The sequence below is a fragment of the Macaca fascicularis genome, chromosome 4, assembly GCF_037993035.2.
Source record: "Macaca fascicularis isolate 582-1 chromosome 4, T2T-MFA8v1.1".
Taxonomy (NCBI): Eukaryota; Metazoa; Chordata; class Mammalia; order Primates; family Cercopithecidae; genus Macaca; species Macaca fascicularis.
In genome coordinates, this window is record NC_088378.1 from 144,466,894 (window position 1) to 144,488,824 (window position 21,931).

A 21,931-nucleotide genomic window follows, 5' to 3' on the forward strand; every position below is an offset into this window, starting at 1 on the left:
CATTGTTAGACCAAACTTTTGATGGCAGGTACTGTGAAGATTGAGGTGAAGGGAGGAGACCAGTAGGATGATCAATGAGAAAACGCTCTGCTCTTCTGCCTTCTCATATATTCATTGATGCTTTCCTGGTTTTGATCATCACACTGTGTTCACACAGATATTAAGATTAGAGGAAGACAGCAGACAGTTTGGGTATGCCAAAGAGAAGGCATAAAGTGCTGCTTTTAAGTGAAAAGGGGAAAGTTATCTACTTAATAAGGAAAGAGAAAAAATTCATATCTGAGGTAGCTAAGAGCTATGGTAAGAATAAATCTATCCTTGAAATTGTAAAGAAGTGGAAAGTTCTCTACTTAATAAGAAAAGAGAAAAATAATTTGTATCCAAGGTTGCTAAGAGCTATGGTAAGAATAAATACTTTGTCCGTAAAATTGTAAAGAAGGGAAAATAAACTCTTGCTAGTTTTGCAAAAGCTACTGCCACAGTGTGCGTTAAGTGCATGGAAAAGGCAGTAAATTTATGGGTGAAATACGTGAACAGAACATGTGTTCCACTTGATGGGGTTTCTATGGTGCTGGCAGCTTATGTGTTTTTCAGCTTCTCTCATTCTTACAAGGAAGTGAAGCATGAATAGCTATGAAAATATCACTGGGGGGAAAAAAAAACAAAAACAAAAAAGAAAGCCTGTGTAGAGGAAGTGCCCTGCATTCCTGACTATGGCCTTCTTTGTCCTGGCGCTGCTCCTTGAGAAACCTGGCACCTCTCCTTGAGGAACATGATTTTTGCTTAATCCTTTCATATTCTAATCGATAATTAATGCCCGATAAAAGACAACCATTATGTATACCAAAAATACAAAACGATTGGAAGAATCTAGGTGGGAAATATTAAAACTCTGTATTTGTTTTGTAACTTTTCTGTAAATCTAAAGTTAGTTGTAAATTTAAAAGTCTAAAATTTCCACTAAAAATAATGAGAAGTAAACCGGGCATGGTGGCTCATGCCTGTAATCCCAGCACTTTGGGAGGCCGAGGCGGGTGGATTATGAGATCAGAACTTCAAGACCAGCCTGGCCAACATGGTGAAACCCCGTCTGTACTAAAAATACAAAATTAGATTGTGTGGTGGCACACACCTGTGGTCGCAGCTACTTGGGAGGCTGAGGCAGGAGAATCACTTGTACCCAGGAGGTGGAGATTGCAGTGAGCCGAGAGCGCGCCACTGCACTCCAGCCTGGGTGATGCTTTGTTTCAAAAAAAAAAAAAAAGAAATAATGAGAAGTAAAGGAAAATTTTCATGAGCCTCTTCTGTTTTTCCTTTTCTCCAATAATAGGGAAAAATAGAAGACAAACTGAATGGCCTCATTATCGTGGTAGTACATCTTGATGTCAAAAGAACCTATGTAAATCAGTTCTATTATTACTTTCTATCCTCCTTCTTCTGTGATGATAGTTGTTTGGATGGTGCCAAGACTCACAGAATAAAAATGGGGCAGAGCCACCCCTAAGATGTTGAGTAACCCAGACAAATACATTTGTTTTTTGTGGGGTCCTGTTCATGTGAATTTTATACATACACACACACACACACACACACACACACACACACACACACACACACACATATATATACTATACGTGTGTGTGTGTATATATATATATTGTTTTTTTTTTTTTTTGGACAGCGTATCACTCTGTTGCTCAGGCTGGAGTGCAGTGGCTTGATCCTGGCTCACTGCAACCTCTGCCTCCTGGGTTCAAGTGATTCTCCCACCTTGGACTCCTGAGTAGCTGGGACTACAGGCAAAAGCCACCACACCTGGCTAACATGTAAATAATTTGATTAAAAAATGTTTTACAAAATTTAGGGGATCCTGTGAGGATCTTGTTGTGTATTAATAAAGATTTAGAATAATGGGTACTTACATAGTTGTTTACAGCCTAATCAATACTCGAAAACATTTTTCGTAGTGTTCTGGAACCAATTCATCCTTTTCAGTCCAGAAACTATCTCTTCATGTTATATATTGTCAAACACACTGTTTCTTTTTTTTTTTTTTTTTTTTTTTTGAGACGGAGTCTTTGCTCTGTCACCCAGGCTGGGGTGCAGTGGCGCGAACTCGGCTCACTACAAGCTCCGCCTCCTGGGTTTACGCCATTCTCCAACCTCAGCCTCCCGAGTAGCTGGGACTACAGGCGCCCGCCACCTCGGCCGGCTAGTTTTTTTTTGTACTTTTAGTAGAGACGGGGTTTCACCGTGTTAGCCAGGATGGTCTCGACCTCCTGACCTTGTGATCCGCCCGTCTCGGCCTCCCAAAGTGCTGGGATTACAGGCGTGAGCCACCGCGCCCGGCCCCAAACACACTGTTTCTGGCTAATTCTATATTTTTCCTACCGTGAGTAAAAGGTAGCAACATTGTTATTACTCACTATACCACGGCTCTTTGGAACTCCTTTGTGTTGAAACAATATGGATCTTCCTGCCTCTACAGTTCCCAAATGCCTTTTGTTGGATGCTGACCGCATCCTTATTCATGAAGAAGCTGCATCAGCTTTCTTGCCACCTGTAAATGCTGGCATCCAACTTCTCTTTAGAAGGTTATTACTTTGACTGTGTTATACTATGACTGTGTTAATAATGACCACAAATGTAAGTCACATCCAGAGTATGTAGGAAAATGTGTACAGGTTAACTTTTTTTTTCTTCTTTTTTTGAGACAGAGTCTCTGTCACCCAGGCTGGAGTGCAGTAGTGCAATCTCAGTTCACTGCAGCCTCTGCCTCCCGGGTTCAAGTGATTCTTCTGTCTCAGCCTCCCAGGTAGCTGGGACTACAGGTGTGCAGCACCATGCCTGGCTAATTTTTTTGTATTTTTAGTGAAGACAGGATTTCACCATGTTGGCCAGGCTGGTCTTGAACTCCTGACCTCAGGTGATCCGCCTGCCTTGGCCTCCCAAAGTGCTAGGATTACAGGCATGAGACACCGCGCCTGGCCAGGTTAACTTTTTCAGTCAAGTTAAACTTATTATTTGGAATTCAATAGCATAAATGTAGAATAACACATCTAGCAATATCTTCTTCTGAACTCTTTAGAGTGTAATCACTGGATTCGTAAAATGTGATTTCTTCATTGACAGACGTAGCCTCTCCAATATTTTTTATATATTTCAGTCAAAATCTATTCCCGAATCTGTGTAACCATCCCCTACTTGCAATATACGGGTTGGTGTCAATCATTTCAGAGGCTCCCTTGCTGAAGTCTTCATATGGGCTCAGTGTTTTCTGGTGTAAATCGTTGCCGTCAAGTATAACGGTGTTCTGTTCACGTCTTTCACCCACACATTTACTCTCTTTTTAACGTTAACTAAGCACTTATCACACACTGTAGCAGTAAGTTTTGCAGAAGTAACAAAAATTTCTTTTCTCTTCTTTACAATTTCATGGACAGAAGATTTATTCTTAACATAGCTCTTACATAGCTCTTAGCAAACTCTGATATGAATTTGTTTCTGTTTCCTTATTAAGTAGAGAACTTTCCCCTTTTCACTTAAAGGTAGCCCTTTAGGGCTTCTCTTTGGCATGCCCAAATTGCCCAGCATCCCTACTCTTGCACTTTGGGGCCTTTATCAGGTAAAATAAGGGTTATTTGAACACAAACAATGTGAGGACAATAGCTCGGATAACTCAGATGTCTGGCTACTGAGTGACTAACCAGAGGGTGGCTTACTACACAGTGTGGATATGCTGGACTTCCCAGGCAGGATAGAGCAGATGAGGTGAGATTTTATCATGCTGCTCACAACAGGGAAATTGAAATCTTACATATTTTCTGTAATTTTTCATGTAATAATCTCAGATCTTGGTTGACTGTGGGTACTAAAGGATGAATAGTGGACTATTGCTATTCACTTTAATTCCAAGGGCCTTGGTTCTATTTTTGATTTGGCTTGCCACTCATAAGGCAAGGCAGATCGGTGTTGCCTTATGCCCAGGGGGCCCTGCTCTGGGCAGTTAGACAAACCAGCCAAATACATGGAGGTGCTGGGGATTGAAACCAGGGCCTCATGCATGCTAAGCACGCGCTCTACCACTGAGCTACACCCCCGGAAAGCTGTTGTTTCTACTATGTTTTATAACTGGCTGTCACTATTATCTGCTAGGGTTCCACGATTTAAACCGAAGTCAAGCTCTACTCTATTCAACTCTACTGTTTCTGAAACCCTTAAGTTGCATTCTGGAAAGATCCCTTTAGTGCTACTGGGGTCTTTCATTATGGCGGACCCTCCAAGGACTGTTACTAGGGAACTTCCCGAATGGCAGCTTTTGTCCAGCACCAAGGAGAATCCTAGGCAGAAATATTATCTTAAATAATTAACTTCCTACTTTTCTGTCTACAGTGCTCCCAGAAAAACATAAACGGTAGTGCCAGGGACTACTAAGATCAGCACTAGGAGAGCTACTCAGGGAACGTAGGTCCAGGCGAGGAGATAAGACTGGAGGGGAATTTATTCACCATATCGGGGTGAAATGAAGAGCAAAGCATGTGTCAGTCACAGCTCCCCCAGACCGCTGGGCCCAGCGTCTACGGAAGCGTGGAAGCGGCATTCTGTCCAAGACGCTGCTCACTGGCTGAGATCCCTAGAGAGCAAAGACCAGAAAAAAAACAGCTCCAGGCGACTTTCACCTCTTTCAGGCAAAATCCTTTCACAATGAGGCGAACACAAAGAAAGCAAGAGGAACGAATTTGCTCTTTTTAAGACCTCCCTGCGCCTGGACAGGTCCTTAGACCCTGTGTTCCTGGAGCACAAAAGGTAAGGGTTTCCTGTCTTTATTTAACATGCGTGCTACAGTCAACCCAGACAAGTGTTTTGGAGACAATGGGGGTTGGGGGCAGGAATGTGTGTAATTTAAGAACACCCCCAGATGGCTCTGAAAATCAGCACGGTTCGGTTACAAGTGGAATGTCTGAGAACAGAAGAGAACTGAAGGAGAGGACGATAAGAAGGAAGGAGATAGAGAGTGAGGGTATTATGGGCGAGAGTGGGGAAAGGGGAAGAGATGAAGCAGCGAAGGACGGAGAAGAACAAGACGACGAGAAGACAAGAAGCGGATTCAGGCAGGAGACTTGAAACACCATCAGCATTTAAATAGGGAGGGAGACTGGACGTATCGAAGTTTCCCTATCTGTCGCGTTTTCACCAGGCCTACGGCAAGACAGAAGGTTCCACTCTTCTAAACAAAGTAGATCCTGCACGAAGATTTGGTTTGTTTTGTTCTAGACTGTCGAGGATTGAGAGCAATTCGTTGCTCTTTTCCTCTCCGGATAAACAGGTTGAGCGCTTCGCCGGGCGTTCGTGTGGCTGAATTTTTGTGCAATGGGTGCTGGGAATGGCAGTTTTTATTTTTATTTTTATTTATTTATTTATTTTGAGACGGAGTCTCGCTCTATCGCCCAGGCTGGAGTGCAGTGGCTCGATCTCCGCCTCCCGGGGGTCACGCCATTCTCCTCTCTCAGCCTCCCGAGTAGCTGGGATTACAGGCACACACCACCACGCCCGGCTAATTTATTTCTTTCTCTTTCTTTCTTTCTTTCTTTCTTTCTTTCTTTCTTTCTTACTTTCTTTCTTTCTTTCTTTCTTTCTTTCTTTCTTTCTTTCTTTCTTTCCTTCTTTCCTTCTTTCTTCCTTTCTTTCTTTCCTTTTCTTTCTTTGTAGAGAGGGGTTTCACTATGTTGGTCAGGCTGGTCTCGAACTCCTGACCTCACAATCCTCCCGCCTCGGCCTCCCAAAGTGCTGGGATTACAGGTGCGGGGAATGGCAGTTATAAAGAACATCTTGAAAGTCACGCCCGCACTCTTTCGGTTTTCTTTACTTGCATCCTGCACTTGTCTTAGCTGGAGTCTTAGCTGGAGTCAGAAGAGAAACAATTTGAATGGAGAAAATATGTTTGCCATAGCATTGTAGAACCACACTACTGTCTGCCTAATCTCATAGGGATTAATTAATGGGGTGATGATGAGGGACCATTCTGACAGGTGTGTAATGACATCTCATTATGGTTTTATTTTGCATTTTCCTAATGGTTAATGATGCTGAACATCTTTCCATGTGCTTGTTTGCTATCTGTATATTTTGTTTGGTAAAATATTTCTTTATATCATGTTCTAATTAAATTTTTTGTTTTTTACTGTTGCGATCAGGAGTTATATTCTAGTTCTTTGTATATCGATACTAGGCCCTTATCAAATGTGTGGATTTATGTCTGCCACTTTCTTATTTGATTTCCATTTGTTCCCTCTGGTGTTTTTGTTGTAGCATTAGTTGTTCCATTATTCTTTTCTCTACCTTTTTTTTGGATGTCTTTGATGTTTTTTGGATTCCATTTTAACTTAATCATTGGCTTTTTCTCTATATCTTGTTACTTTAGTGATTGCTGTATGATTTAGTGATTACAATATGCATGCCATCTTCTTAGACTTCATAAAAGTCCAGCACTGATATAGGATCCTTTACCCCTTCACCAACTTTGTTATAGGTGTCAAATGTATTACACTGACACATGGACAATTCCACTAGATAACACGCATATATATTTAAAATAACCTAGGAGAAAAAAATTCTTTTATATTATCACAGATATTTATCATTTCAGTGGATCTTCCTTCACTCCTGAAGATCCAAGTTTCCCTCTGGTATCATTTCCTTTTAGCCTGAAGCATTTTCTCAATATTTCTTGCACAGAAGATCTGATGGTAATGCATTCTTGTAGCTTCCCTTCTTTGAGAGTACCTTTATTTTATCCTCATTTCTGAAGGATTGTCTCACTAGATACAGAATTCTGGATTAATATTTCCTTTATCATTTTAAAGATGTTATTCCACTGTCTTCTGACTATCATAGTTTCTGAAAGAGAAATCCACATATTTAGATTGTGGTCTCCATTTAAAAATTGTGTTATTTTCTGTAGTTGTTGCCAAGATTATTTTTTGTTTGTATTTTAGTTAGGGTCTCAATTTGTAACTCAGGCTGGAGTGCACTAGTGCACTCACAGCTCATTCCAGCCTCAATACCCTGGGTTCAAACAATCCTCTCACCTTAGCACATTTCTCTGCTCCCTGTAGCTGGGACTACAGACTACTGTGGCTGGCTAAGATAGCCTCCTCACCTCCCCTCCCCTCCCCTCCCCTCCCCTCCCCTCCCCTCCCCTCCCCTCCCCTCCCCTCCCCTCCCCTCTCCTCTCCTCTCCTCTCCTCTCCTCTCCTCTCCTCTCCTCTCCTTTCCCCTCCCCTCCCCTCCCCTCCTCTCTCCTCCCCTCCCCTCCCCTTTCTTTCCCTCCCTCCCTCCCTTCCTTCCTTCCTTCGTCCTTTTTTTTTTTTTTTTTGAGAGATGGAGTCTCACTATGTTACTTAGGCTGGTCTCCATCTCCTGAGTCCAGTGATCCTCTTGCCTCAGCCTCCCAAAGTGCTGGGATTACAGGCATGAGCCTCCATGCCCAGCTCCAAAATTTTTTAAAAAGTTTTTATTTTCAGCAGCAGGATGATAATGTGTCTAATTCGTTTTTTTTTTAATTTTAATTGGAAGTTTCTTGAATCTGTAAATTTACATCTTATTTTTATCATTATTTATGTAAATATTTCTCTACACCAATCATTTTATCTCCTGAGACTCCAACGACATCTATTTTAGACTATTTGATATTATTCTACAGGACCTTGAATTCATTGTTTTCAGTCTTTTTTTTCTCTTTCTTCCAATCAAATTGAATGGCTTCTATTGATCTATCTTTAAGTTAACTGATTTTTTTTCTCTCTATCTCCTCTGAGTCTATCCATTTAACTTTTAATTTCAGATATATTTCAGGTCTAAAATTTCCAGTTGATTTCTTTTTCAATACTTTCTATTTCCTTTTGTTTTTTTGAGACAGAGTCTTACTCCATGGCCCAGGCTGAAGTACAGTGGTGCGGTCATAGCTCACTGCAACCTTGAACTCCTGAGCTCAAGCGGTCCTCCTATTTCAGTCTCCTGAGTAGCTGGGACTATAGGTGCATACCACCACACCTAGCTAATTTTTTTTTTTTTTAATCTTTGATAGCAGATATCTCTAGCTGTGTTGCCTAGGCTGATCTCAAATTCTTGATCACAAGCAATCCTCCCCCTGAGTCCCCACAAAGTGCTGGGATTACAGTTGTGAGCCACCATGCCTGGCCAGTTTCTATTTCTTCTAATAAAAATTTTTAGATTTTGGTTCATTAAAGTATGGTTGGCATAGAGCACAGTTAAAATAGACACTGGAAAGTCTTCATCTGATAATTTCAAGATCTGAGTTACCTTGGGTTTGCCATCTATTGATTGTATTTGTCTTGACTATTGAATATATCCCCCTGGATCTTTTTATGTTGAGAAAATTTTTATTGTTTCCTTGACATTGTGAATGCTATATCGTGTAGACTCTAGGTCCTGTGATGATTTTGTGGAGAGTGCTTGATTTATTTATTTGTTTTTAGCAGGTAACTTCCTGATTAGTTCAGACTGAAAGTTTTATGTCTCAGCTGGGCAAGGTGGCTCACGCCTGTAATCCCAGCACTTTGGGAGGCCAAGGCGGGTGGATCACGAGGTCAGGAGATTGAGACCATCCTGGCTAACACGGTGAAACCCCGTCTCTACTAAAAATACAAAAATTAGCTGGGAGTGGTGGCAGGCACCTGTAGTCCCAGCTACTCCGGAGGCTGAGGCAGGAGAATGGCGTGAACCCGGGAGGCGGAGCTTACAGTGAGCTGAAATGGAGCCACTGCTCTCTAGCCTGGGTGACAGAGTGAGACTCCATCTCAAAAAAAAAAAAAAATTTTTTTTTGTGTCTCTTTTCATGGTTGATAGTCCCAATCTCTGTTCAATTTTCAAAGCTTTTGTTATGCTGCTTCAGGTCTTCCCTTGAGTGTGTCCCACTTGGGGTTAGGTTAGTCTGAGATGAAGCTCTTCGTATAAATATACTTTTAGTTTGGAAAGAATTTGCTATGCTGTTCTGGTTCTATCTATAGCATGCACAGCTCAGAGCTGAGCCCAATATGTGTATGACTTTATATACAGATTTTAGGGAAATCCTTTCTTCAGTCTTTCAGGATTCTCCTTAACTCTCCAGAATTTCCTCAACTTTTCCTTGATAATTTGACTAGAAATATGAGTTTCTGTCACAGTTTCTGTTGCCTACACAAGTGATTCATGTTTGGGGCTCACTCTCAGTAAAAAGCTGTGAGAAAAATACTAAGAATAAAAAACTCACCTTTAATTCCTTGTGGGTCACTGTTCCAAGTTTTTATTGCCTCCATAATCTAATTGTTTTTGTTTGCTTGGTAAGTTTGGGGGGGGGGGGTGTGTGCCCTCTCCCCATCATTTTTGCTATAATCAGCAAGATATATTGTGATGGGATTATGCAACCATAGAAAACCTGGAATCTTCTGCTTGTAAAGTTTCACTTTTAGTTCTTGAAATGTTGGGCTTTATTTTTAGAACTCCCAAGGGAAAAACACTTTCACCAGAGGCCACCAAAGGAACGGTTCCATTAAACTAGAAGTTGAGAATGACACTTGACCAATTTGGCCTTTTTGTGCCAATAAACCAGCAGGCAAGGAAGGGGCTTACTCTATTGGTCATGGTGATTGATCCTAATACCAACTTAAATTGGGATGTTAGTACACAAATGGGGTTATGAAGGAATATGTCTGGAATTTAAGGGGGTTTTTAGCAGTGCCTTTCAGTAATATCATCTACTGTGATTAAACTCAATGAAAAGCTAGAACAATCATTTGTACAGAGCACTGCTAACGTCATAAACTCTCTAGGAGTGAAGGTTTGGTTGACTCCACCAGACAAAGAGCCTTAACCTGCTGAGGTACTTGCTGAAAGCAAAGAGAATATGGAGTGAAAGAGATCATTACGAATACCAATCAGCTGTAGATACAAGTACTGTAATAGTTATGAGCATTCTTTCTTTGTGTGTTTATCGTAACCAGTCTTTTTTCTTTCCTTTTCTGGCTCACCTACTGTATTAGTTTCCTAGGGCTGCTATAACAAATTATCACAAATTCAGTAGCTTAAAACAATGGAAATTTATTCTTTCATAGTTCTGGAGGCAAGCAGTCTGAAATCAAGGTATGAACAGGGTCATATTTTCTCTGAGACTCTGGGTAGAATCCTTCCTTGCCTTGTCTTAGCTTCTAATAGTGGCCATCAATATTTGGCATTCTCTGGCTTGTAGCAGCATCACTCCAATCTCTGCCTCTCTGGTCACATGGCATTCTCACAGTGTCTCTGTATACAAATTTCTCTCTTCTTGCAAAGGCATCAGTCATATTGGATTAGAGTCCACCTTAGTAATCTTGTCTTAATTTGATTACATCTGCACAGACTCTATTTTCAAATAAGGTCACATTCTGAGGTTCCAAGAAGTTTATGATTTGGGGGGAAGGACACTATTAACCCATACAACTACCATCTAACATAAGATATATTAATGCTAGTTATGTTTATATCCCTGAATTTAAGTAACTGTATATCAAAAGAGGAGTGGAATAAACATCACCAAAAGAGGGTTCCGTGGACTTCGGTTTTGTTTGGAAGGTAAGTGTGGTTTAAAGATACGTTTGGGGGACTGAGCAAGTTGCAATACATAAGCCTTTGTCAGCACTGGCAATGATTGAAAACAGGAACAGAAAATACAGGAAATTAGAACCCAGGCTTATCCAGCCAAAAAAAAAAAAAAAAAAAAAAAAAAGGAAAAAAGAAAATACAGGAAAGTTTGGAGACACAGGAAGAAGAGGAGAAAAATAAACAGAAAACGGAATAAAAAATAAAAAAGAAAGAACAAGGAGAACTCCACAACATAAATTGGAAAATTATTTATCACTGAAGGAAAATAGATTTAGAAGAAGCCAGATAACTTTGAAGAAGCGCTGGAGGCAGAGGAAAGAAGCTCCCATGGTAAGGAAATTATCCCAGCATTTTTGAGATTTGAAGCCATAATTCCTCAGTCCCTAAAGGAGAATTATAAATCTAGACCAAATAAATTAGTTGCAATTACGTTGTTGCTGCATTACTTGAAAGGAATCTTATGCAACTATTGTTTCCCTTCAAGAAGAATAAAAAACAGTAGCTATGCACATTATCTTCCATTCATTCAAAGATAAGTATCAGCAATGTATAATGGGGCAATTATCGGGTTAATCTCTTGATTCAACGATGTGAATGAAATAATGCCTGACCTCAAGGAGTTAGAACTGGAGAAGATCAGAAAGGAAATACATCAAAACCCACAAGACTATCTGATAACTTACTATTCTCTGGTCCTACCAGCTGCCATTTCATAAGATATGAAATTGAGAGAAACAAGAAATTGGAAACGGGAGACAATAATTTTTATTTTGAACAAGTTGATGTTGAGCTGCTTCTTAATTTTTCAAGTTTTTTTTGGACTGTGTTTATTAATTGCTGCTGGAGAAGGAAGGGCACGCTATAGAAAGCAAAGATGAAAATTCTAGATAGATAATATTTGAACACATGGATATGGACAAAAAGGCCAAGAAAGACTGGATAGATTGGTCTATACTGTAAATATAGATAAATAAATACATAAACAAATAGAAGGAAATAAAGAAATAGAGAAAAAAGAAACAAAAAAGAAATTGTGGAGAGGAAGAGACTGAAGACCCAACAGAATATTCCACCCTGAGACTTTCCATGTGTCAACCTAAATAACAGAGAGAGGTTCTCTAAAAGAAAATATGTTTATTTGTGAACAGAGCATTGCAGTGGGAATAGGCATGCCATAGTAAACGATGTTTGTGTTCAGGGAGGTAAAGAAAGACAAAAGTTTTTAAATAAAAATTGAGGAGGGCTACACAATTGTTTTCAAAATAATTATCTTTGGCTGCAAATATTAATAACAAGGGTGACACTAGTCCAAGGTCGGACAGGCAGTTGCTAGGCAGATGTCCTTGTAGACATATTTTTTTTGTGTGTAAGATTGTAAGGTTGTGGTTTTCAGTCTTTTGTGATAGTTTTTGTTATCAGGCATACAAGCATGAGAATCCTCTCTTCATGGTTTTGCTCTGCTTTATTTGTCAGGGTTTTGTTAACATTAGTGACTCCTTTTTGATTCTGACAACTTTCACATGTGGAGGTGACTCAAAATTAAAAATAAAAAGAAGCTGCCCAGCACGGTGGCTCACGCCTGTAATCCCAGCACTTTGGGAGGCCGAGGCGGGAGGATCACGAGGTCAGGAAATCGAGACCATCCTGGTGAACACTGTGAAACCCCGTCTCTACTAAAATAGCTAGGCGTGGTGGCGGGCGTCTATAGGATGCTGAGGCGGGAGAATGGCATGAACCTGGGAGGCGGAGTTTGCAGTGAGCCGAGATCGCCCCACTGCACTCCAGCCTGGGCAACAGAGCGAGACTCCGTCTCAAAAAAAAAAAAAAAAAAAAAAGCTTTAGGCCAGTAACAGGATCTGGGAAAGGACTTACTTGGCAGGTAAGATTGAGCAGGGCCCAGGCGCTGTGGCTTATGCCTGATCCCAACACTTTGGGAGGCCAAGACGGGTGGATCACTTGAGGTCAGGAGTTCGAGACCAACCTAGTCAACATGGTGAAACTTCGTCTCTACAAAAAATACAAAAATTAGCTGGGCGTGGTGGCTCATGTCTGTAGTCCCAGCTACTCGGGAGGCTGAGGCAGGAGAATTACTTGAGCCGGGGAAGGGGAGGTTGCAGTGAGCCGAGATTGTGCCACCACGCTCCAGACTGGATGGCAGAGCAAGACCCTGTCTCCAAAAAAAAAAAAAAAAGAAAGAAAGAAAAAAGAAAAAAAATCAAGCAAAAATTATGTCATATGCTTTAGAATTTATTATCCTTTCTTTAACATAGGTATGAGAAAGGATCTAGGAAAAGATTATAGAAATGGGCTTTAACAGAATAGACATTTACTTTGAAATGTTACACTTTCACAAAACCATGTAAAATATAAAACTAGAAAGCATGAAACAAGAAATTGCAACAGTGATGGGGCTGTGGCTTGATGGTAGAGCTTGTTTCTTGCAAGTGTGAGGTGTCAAATTTGATCCTGGGAGCACCAGTGCTGCTTTCTTTTTCCACAACTCTGACAACGTGGAATTGGCACCTTCCTTTATTCCCCCGTTTCCCCTCATTATTTTCTGCTCCCTGGCAAAGTAAAACAAAATGCAATGGGTTGCCACTACACAGGGTTATCGGGACAACACAAGAAAGACATGAGTGCAAATCACCAAGTAGCCAACAGTTTAATCAGCTTTAAAAAATTTACTTGGTCTAAGCTGAGTGCAATGGCTCATGCCTGTAATCCCAGCACTTTAGGAGGCCAAGATGGACGTATCACTTGAGGTCAGGAGTTTGAGACCAGCCTGGCCAACATGGTGAAACCCTGTCTCTACTAAAAGTACAAAAATTAGTTGGGCGTGGTGGTGGACGCTTGTAATCCCAGCTACTCAGGAGGCTGAGGTGGGAGAATTGCTTGAACCCAGGAGGTGGAGGTTGCAGTGAGCTGAGATTGCGCCACTGCACTTCAGGTTGGGTGACCAAGCGAGACTCCATCAAAAGAAAGAAAAGAAAAGAAAAGAAAAGAAAAGAAAAATTTACCTGGTCTACCATTTTGCAATAGTACTGAAGAAAAATGAGGAGGAAAAAGAAGCTCATAGGCAGAAAATATGCCACTGTCTCCTGATCCTCTCTCCTTTCTGTCTTTGCTATCATTCTCCATTTTTATCTACACAAACTTCATTGCAGACATTATCTCGTGGGTCAGACATTTTCACCCCAAATTCAGTCATCATTATCAGTGAATTATGTGTATATCGCATGGCAAAACCATGCCACTTCTTTTCATTTTAAAGTGGATTATGTCTAAGTAACAATACACAGAGATTTTAGAAGGCACCCTAATCTCTGAGTCAGAAACTCTGCAGACATGACATCTCTTATCCTGAGTTTTGCATTTTCACGAGGCTATAAAGGAGAGGTCCTCTGGAGAGTGGGTAGCATGAGGGCTCAGAATCTTATCAGAAGATAATAAGATTTTTGAGTATTGTTCCAATTTTCATTGTGAGCTGTCAATTTTCTGATTGGGAATTAAGTGTTTTTCCATTTAACCTCATGGGTTCTTCATGCCCAATTTTCCTTAATGCCAATACAAAGCCTAATACCACTTAACAATGGGAGGGATTTTGTTTCTTACTTTTAATGCAAAAGGTAATCAACCTAACAACAACAAAAAACCTAGCAGAGATTCTGTTTATCTTTCTGTACTTACTAGCTAGATAGAAGACTAATCAAGCTACTTGGAAGTCTCCTTAAGTAAATCCCTCACTCACTAAATCCAGTATAACTCCAAATCCCCTGTCAATCTACAATCTTCCTTGTTCTCTTAAATCTGTCTTTCCACTTTCTTGCCTATAGTCACTCTTCTGGTAATCCATCTAATTCTCCTAAGTCTTCAAAGTTGGCTTCTGCCTACAGTGGTAGAATAGAGTAGAAAATTGCTGGGTTGCATCTGTTTAAACAATGGAATTCTTATTTTACTGCAACCTTGGTTTTGCTCCCTCAAACTCTCGACTTTTAGAATCCAGTTGAGCAAACAGGAGGATGTATGGAAGGATGTGCTCACTATAAACACTTAGTTTCCTAAGAGAAAGCCAGGTTTCAATTTACCTCTATCTAAAAGTTAGAAAAACATAGGTGAAATAGAAGATTAGCCTTATCAAGGGTTTAGATCCTGAAATCTCACATTAAAAGACTAAACCTCCACGAAATGGGATATGCCTCTTCATAGTTAAAGAGCTCCTTGAAATCTAGTCAAGTGAATATTTTTAAAATTTTACTCTAAACTGTTTGCCTCATATTTTCTCTTTCAAGTTTCCACATTTTATATATGTATATATATATTATATATATATATATTTTTCTTTTTTGGAGTCAGAGTTGCCCTTTTGTTGCCCAGGCTGGAGTGCAATGGCATGATCTCAGCTCACCGCCACCTGTGTCTCCCGGGTTCAAGTGATTCTCTTGCCTCAGCCCCCTGAGTAGCTGGGATTACAGGCATGTGCCACCACTCCTGGCTAATTTTGTATTTTTAGTAAAGACAGGGTTTCTCCATGTTGGTCAGGCTGGTCTCAAACTCCCAACCTCAGGTGATCTGCCCGCCTAGGCCTCCCAAAGTGCTGGGATTATAGGCATGAGCCACCGCACCTGGCCCTCCACACTGTATTTTGCTTACACACATACCTGAGATGCTCAAGCCAAAATCAGCCATAAATTCCACTTCTATAATTAACATTGATCTCAGTGTGATCACTCACAGGGATGCAGAAAACTTCGCACACTCTGGTGCTTATGGAAGTCACCAATAACAGTGGCTCCTGCACCATGCACCTTCAAATCAACTATATGCCTGCCCTCCAAAGTGCTTATAGTGTTTGTCCAGTGACAGAAAAAAGCAGCGAGCCATTCTCAAAGCCGTAACAATTTTAGACTAAACAAGTCAGATCTTCCTGTGGGACAAATGTCTTTAGTGTTTTATCTTCTTCTAGAACAAAGGAGACCATTTGTTGGAACCGAACTGTCGATTGCCTCCTGGGCAGGGGTCGCCGCGAAGGATCACCGACACGAGATTCACAGCAGAGAGTTATTTATTACTAGCGCGCTAGGGTCCCAAGCTCTAAGTTGGCCCTGGGACCCCGACTGCTTGTTACAGGCTGTTTATATAGGAAAACACAAGTTCAAACACAGCTTATGGCGCGAAATTCAAACAAAGCTTAAGGCGCAAAATGATTGGGTCTAGCTATGGCCTGAGCAAGGTGTCTTATGCTAATTGGTTAGAGCAGGACCTTATGAGGTTTTTTTCCTGGAGTTGTTGATTCCGGGAACTTCGAGGCAGGGTGGGACCCCCGGAATTGGCAGGGTGGGACCCCATGAAGTTGTTTCCCGGAATTGGCAGGGTGGGACCCTATCAGGGTGGGTCCCTATCGAGGCAGGGTGGGACCCTATCCAGAGCCACCTGGTGTTAATTTTTTCTATATGAGGCCTAGTTTCTAAGTTTTATGAGGCCTAGTTTCACATTTATAGATAATAACTTGTACTCTAGTGATAACAAGAAAGATACAGAACTTTGGATATATCCTCTCTACTATATGTTCACTTCACCTCCACTTCTATGACATTTTCCTAATAAATTAACTCAATACAGATTCTGGGCACTTGCCTTCCAAGGCTAGTGATTCTCAAACCTGACTGATTACCGGAATCATCTGGGAAGCTTTAAAATCATGTACATTACTGGCTGCTTCTGCTAGAAGGTGCCCTAGGGTTTTCTTCACAGCTCCTGTGGGGGTTGACGGTCACACAAAATATTGGCAAAACTCACAGGGACCACACTTCGTATCTTATGTGGCAAAGTTTGAGGACTTCTCTAGGCCTAAAGAGGCTTCACAAAGATCTAGATTTTTTTAATTTTTATTTTTGGTTTTTTGAGACTGAGTTCTTGGAGTGCAATGGTGAGATCTCAGCTCACTGCAACCTCTGCCTCCCGGGTTCAAGCAATTCTCCTGCCTCAGCCTCCCGAGTAGCTGGGATTACAGGCATGCACCACTACACCTGGCTAATTTTTGTATTTTTAGTAGAGACAGGGTTTCACCATGTTGGCCAGGCTGGTCTCAAACTCCTGACCTCAGGTGATCTGCCCGACTCGGCCTCCCAAAGTGCTGGGATTACAGGCCTGAGCCACCATGCCTGGCAGATCTATCTGTCTGTCTGTCTGTCTGTCTATCTATCTATCTATCTATCTATCTATCTATCTATCTATCTATATTTTTTTACAAAGACTTTATAAAGACTTAATGTTCCAGCTCACGTATTGTTTCTTTTCCACTGTCTGTATTCTGGAGAGAATTTTATCCAAATGAGGCTTTATAATGCATTGTAGCTTTTCCCTTCCTTTTCTCTTTCCCTTTCTTTCTTTCTTTCTTTTTTTTTTTTTATTATACTTTGAGTTCTAGGGTACATGTGCATAACGTGCAGGTTTGTTACATATGTATACTTGTGCCATGTTGGTGTGCTGCAACCATCAACTCATCAGCACCCTCTTTCCCTTTCTTTCTATGGGGTCTCCTTAACTAGAGCTGAAGCATCCATTAACTGGGTCCAGGCTAGGGGTTGCTAGGACAGTGACTGTAAACCATTCTTGTTGCTCTTCATTTATAGCTAGCTTTGAGATAAATTTATTCCTCCTCGGTCTTATCTGCCTAACATTAGCCTATATTTTGAGATTGGCACTCATGTTACTCATTTTGTCATACTTCATTTCTCAGCAAGTGTTATTAATTTATTGCACTTCTGTCTTTCCTCCTTGCCTGGATCTAAATCCCCTGAGGCAACACACTGCTAATATTCTTTATGTCCTTCTGCACTGTCTTCTTTTTTTTGAGATAGAGTCTTGCTCTGTTGCCCAGGTTGGAGTGCAGTGGCATGTTCTTGGGTAACCTCCTGGGTTCAAGTGATTCTCCTGCCTCGGCCTCCCGAGTAGCTGGAACTACTGGTATGCGCCAACACACCTCGCTAATTTGTGTATTTTTAGTAGAAGCAGGGTTTTGCCATGTTGGCCAGGCTGGTCTCCAACTCCTGACCTCTAGTGATCTGCCCGCCTTGGCCTCCCAAAGTGCTGGGATTACAGGCTGAGTCACTGGGCAGGGCCTGCACTGTCTTTTGTCTTTCTTGATACTTAGTAGACAACATGGGAAGTTGAAAGAAAATAATATTGAAAAGAAGTAAATATCCCAACTTGGGAGTCTCCTTGATGAATTGGAACTGATGTTCTGTAGCATGTTGGTGAGCAGACCTTGGAGTGGCCTGACTGAAGTGAGAAGATTGGAGGAGGAAGATCTTAGTAAACAAAACTATTTTTTGACCTAGCATTCCATTAAGTCTCATGGCATAACTGCAAAAAGGGACTGGTCTACAATTTTCTTAAATAGTGAAGTTGAATACAGTAAACTTTGTCCTATCAACCATTAGATATCCAGAAATTGGAACAATCCTCAGTTTTAGAGAATTTACTGAAATGTAGGGTCAATCGGGGTATAAATAGCTTGGTGGTAGAGCACTGGCTAAACATGCAGGTAAGTCCAGGTTTATTCCTTCAATACTGCTTTTCTCTTACTTCTTCAAAGCTGTACTTAAATAATACACCCCAGTTGAATCAGCATAAGTAAGACAAGAAGAACTGAGAGAGAAACATCCCCCTCACTCAGGATCTCCCGAAAGGAGAGGAACAATCATGTCTCCACCTCATGAGTAAGCTCACATTATTTTCATTTCATTACACAGTTTCCTGAGGAACAACTATGAAAAGAAGGATCAAGGAAAAGAAAAAAAGGCCCTTAAGTAATCTTTGTTAACAAGTCTTTTTGTCATTGTTCCTGTGTGAAGCCTGAGGAGCCAAAACTCATGCATTTTCTCTCCCCTCACTTTTCTTCCATGCACACAGATGGCAGTACCAATCAGTTACCAAATGTGGCAAGTTATTGATCCCAACTTCTGAGTGAGGAATCAAGAGAAAGACATCTCTCAAAGAATGCAGTGCTTTCAAAACTTAATAGTTAAGATAATTACTAGTGTCAGTGAAGGTAGAGGTATAACTGACATAACTCAGTTGGAAGAGCCCCCGATTAAAGGTCTAAAACTCCCAGATCCCTTCTCGGAGTTTGAAATCAATGATTTGTTTCAGCAGCACGTTGCCTGACCACATACATCCTCCTGCACTCACTTTTCAAGGAAATCTTCTAGAAGGCTAAGGCGAGGAGAATCAAAAGTGGGTGCCTTCAGTGTTCCTTGCCTTTGCCAGTGAACACTTTTTTCAGTATTCTGAGTCTTTAAAGGGAAATTTGCTTGATATAATGTGTATCAGTGTTACACAACAGCTCTCGGATAAAGAAGCAGCCAAGACTTTGACGTGAATATGTACATCCTTGGCCTTATATGCTGTGGGGAAAAGAAAGAGAGATCAGCCTGTTACTGTGTCTATATAGAAAGAAGTAGACATAAGAGATTCCATTTTGTTCTGTATTTGAGATGCTGTTAATCTGTGACCCTACCCCCAACCTTGTCCTTGCAAGAGACATGTGCTGTGGTGACTCAAGGTTTAATGGCTTTTGGGCTGTGCAGGATGTGTCTTTGTTAAACAAGTGCCTGAAGGCAGCTTGCTGGTTAAAAATCCTGCCCGTCCCTGGGCAATGAAACATCTCGGTGTGAGACCCGATTGTATGCTCTGTTTACTGAGATAGGAGAAAACCACCTTAGGCATAAAGTGGGACTTGCTGGCAGGACTTGCTGGCGCAATGCTGCTAAGAGGTTTGTGGAGATGTTTGCATATGCATATCAAGGCACAGCATTTTCCTTTGAACTTATTCATGTCACAGAGATCTTTGTCCATATGTTTTACTGCTAATTTTCTCCCTTCGATGATCCTATTGTCCTGCCACTCCCTTATCTTTAAGATGGTAAAGATAATTATCAATAAATACTAAGGGAACTCAGAGACCGGTGGAGGTGTGGGTCCTCTGTAAGCTGAGCGCCGGTCCCCTGGGCCCACTTTTTCTTTCTCTATACTTTGTCTCTGTGTCTCATTTCTTTTCTCAAGTCTCTCGTTTCACCTAACGAGAAACGCCCACAGGTGTGGAGGGGCAGGCCACCCCTTCAATATGCTAAGCTGAAAGCTTCGCGTGAACAAAGCTCATTCCCAGACAATCCAATTCTATTTGTTTTGCCATATCCAGGACCTCCTCGCATTTTCCAATTCCCAGGTGGCACTGCTTGAAGGTTTCTGGGCCTCTTTGACTTTTTTCTTTTAAATATGTACATATATAGCAGAATTCCTCCTTGTGTCCGTGAGTTCTCAAAAGAAAGGCATTTGGAAATTCTCTCTGCTGCCCTGTGTCTGGACTTGCCCTGTTTATTCCCTAAGTCTGGGTGGGAGGGAATACGTCACTCCATTTAAAGTTGATGGAGTTTTGAAGTCGCTGTTTTAAAACCCCTTTATGTATACAATAATCGTCAAGCGAGAAATAGAGATGGGGTGTGGAATCAGAGCAGGACAATCTCAGAACCTGGGACGCACGAAAAAAGCTGAAAAATGGATGTTGGCAGAGCCTCCGACCCAGCATGGTGTGAAGTTCAGCGAAAGCTGGCGGCTACCTCCGAGCTGAAAAGCACTTTTTTCTGAGTCATTATCGCTGCTACACATGTCGGAGACTTGAGACTTTCTCAGGACTATCCTGGTGGGGGCAAGCAACTCTCACCGAGTCGCTGTTGGGTGGACCTTGGAGCAAGCTACCAGGAATGGGAAGGTCCTAGAATCGAAAACGGTGCTATTGAGACTACATTCTGTTCTTCGTCTAATGAAGCCACTACACAGTATCCAGTCTTGCAACTTCGGAGATAATGAAATTCAATCCAGTGGACTTTATCTAGCTAACTCTTAAATTTAAAAACTTTAATAAAACAAAGCAAAACCAACAAGAAAAATAGCAATAACATTTTATAAAAGAACCCAGGCACTTCAAGGGTCGGGGGGTGTAGCTCAGTGGTAGAGCGCGTGCTTCGCATGTACGAGGTCCCTGGTTCAATCCCTGGCACCTCCACTCTTCATTTGGCCAATCCGTCCTCTTTCATTACGGACCTCCATTTACTTGGAGGAAGGAGATCTCAGGTGTTTTTGGTGAGTGATTGGAAGAACTTGGATAACCCAAACTGCGTCTCTTAAGGAACGCGGAGCTTGCCAATGTGAACTTTGAAAACACATTTGCAAGTTTGAGGACCAGATGCTATCGGCATGCAGGGAGAGTTTGATTTGGTAGGGGCTTAGGCTTAAAGTGTTAAAGGTTTTCTTCTTGACGCCGGATTTTGGCAGAGTGATGAGTCTGGTAGACAGTAAATAGATTCTCTTTGAAGATTTTGACAGCTGTGTGATAGAAAACACTTAATTGAAATAAAATTGCAAGAGTATTAGTGGGTGATGGGTTAAAATTTCTTCTTCACTACATTTCTTACACTTGCCTTCTGAAAACTCAAGTTTCTTGTGTTTACAGTTGTACAATCATAAAGTAGATTTTATGAGTTAACAACACACCAAAGATTCCTGCGGTAGATGCCGCCAAAGGGGCAGTGTGTGTGTGTGTGTGTGTGTGTGTGTGTGTGTGTGTGTTTCTGTGTGTGTGTGTGGTGGCGGGTGGGGAACAGTTTAAGCACAGACAGATGCCTAAGTTTCTTGAGTTTCCTAAAATAAACACTGGCCGTATAAACAAGGGGCCAGTAAAAATGATAAGACGGAAGAACTACTTTGTTTCTAAGCATAGTCCTGCACTGGAGGAATGTACCAAAATCAGTTCCATTTCTGTTTCCTTTTGGATGCTAGTTCACTTATCAAAGCGGGGGACAAAAAGTGAAAAAGTTGGAATTCTGCAGAGAGTTTACATCTGGAGCTCTGGATTTTCCCGTGTCTAGGGAAAAGGCCTTTGAAGTGAGGGTAGCAGGAAGACTGGAAATGCTTTGATATAGATTTCTGGAAAACATAATAAAACTTGGCCTTAGACTGATTTTGGACCCTGGGATTCATTGTTCTGCTTCACACATCTTCCTACCTGTCAGCTTGCTCCAAGGTCCGCTCCACAGCCGACTCCCTGGCGAGCACTTCCATTCACAAAGCCCCAGGAATGAAGCATTTTCTTGCCTCTTCAAGTTGCCCCTTTCTCTCAACTTTTTCTTCTGCCTAAGGACACCAAAGGTAACACCAAAAGAAAATCAGCCGGGCGCGGTGGCTCAAGCCTGTAATCCCAGCACATTGGGAGGCCAAGACGGGCGGATCACGA

At 41.5% G+C, this 21,931-nt stretch overlaps 2 non-coding genes across 2 annotated transcripts; one reads left to right on the plus strand and one right to left on the minus strand.

The window, feature by feature from the left end:
• Positions 1-4,028: 4,028 nt before the first annotated feature.
• TRNAA-AGC (transfer RNA alanine (anticodon AGC)) lies at positions 4,029-4,100 on the minus strand. The gene has a single exon. It is a non-coding gene; the product is annotated as a tRNA-Ala (tRNA).
• A 16,532-nt stretch (positions 4,101-20,632) lies between these two features.
• TRNAA-CGC (transfer RNA alanine (anticodon CGC)) lies at positions 20,633-20,704 on the plus strand. The gene has a single exon. It is a non-coding gene; the product is annotated as a tRNA-Ala (tRNA).
• Positions 20,705-21,931: the final 1,227 nt, after the last annotated feature.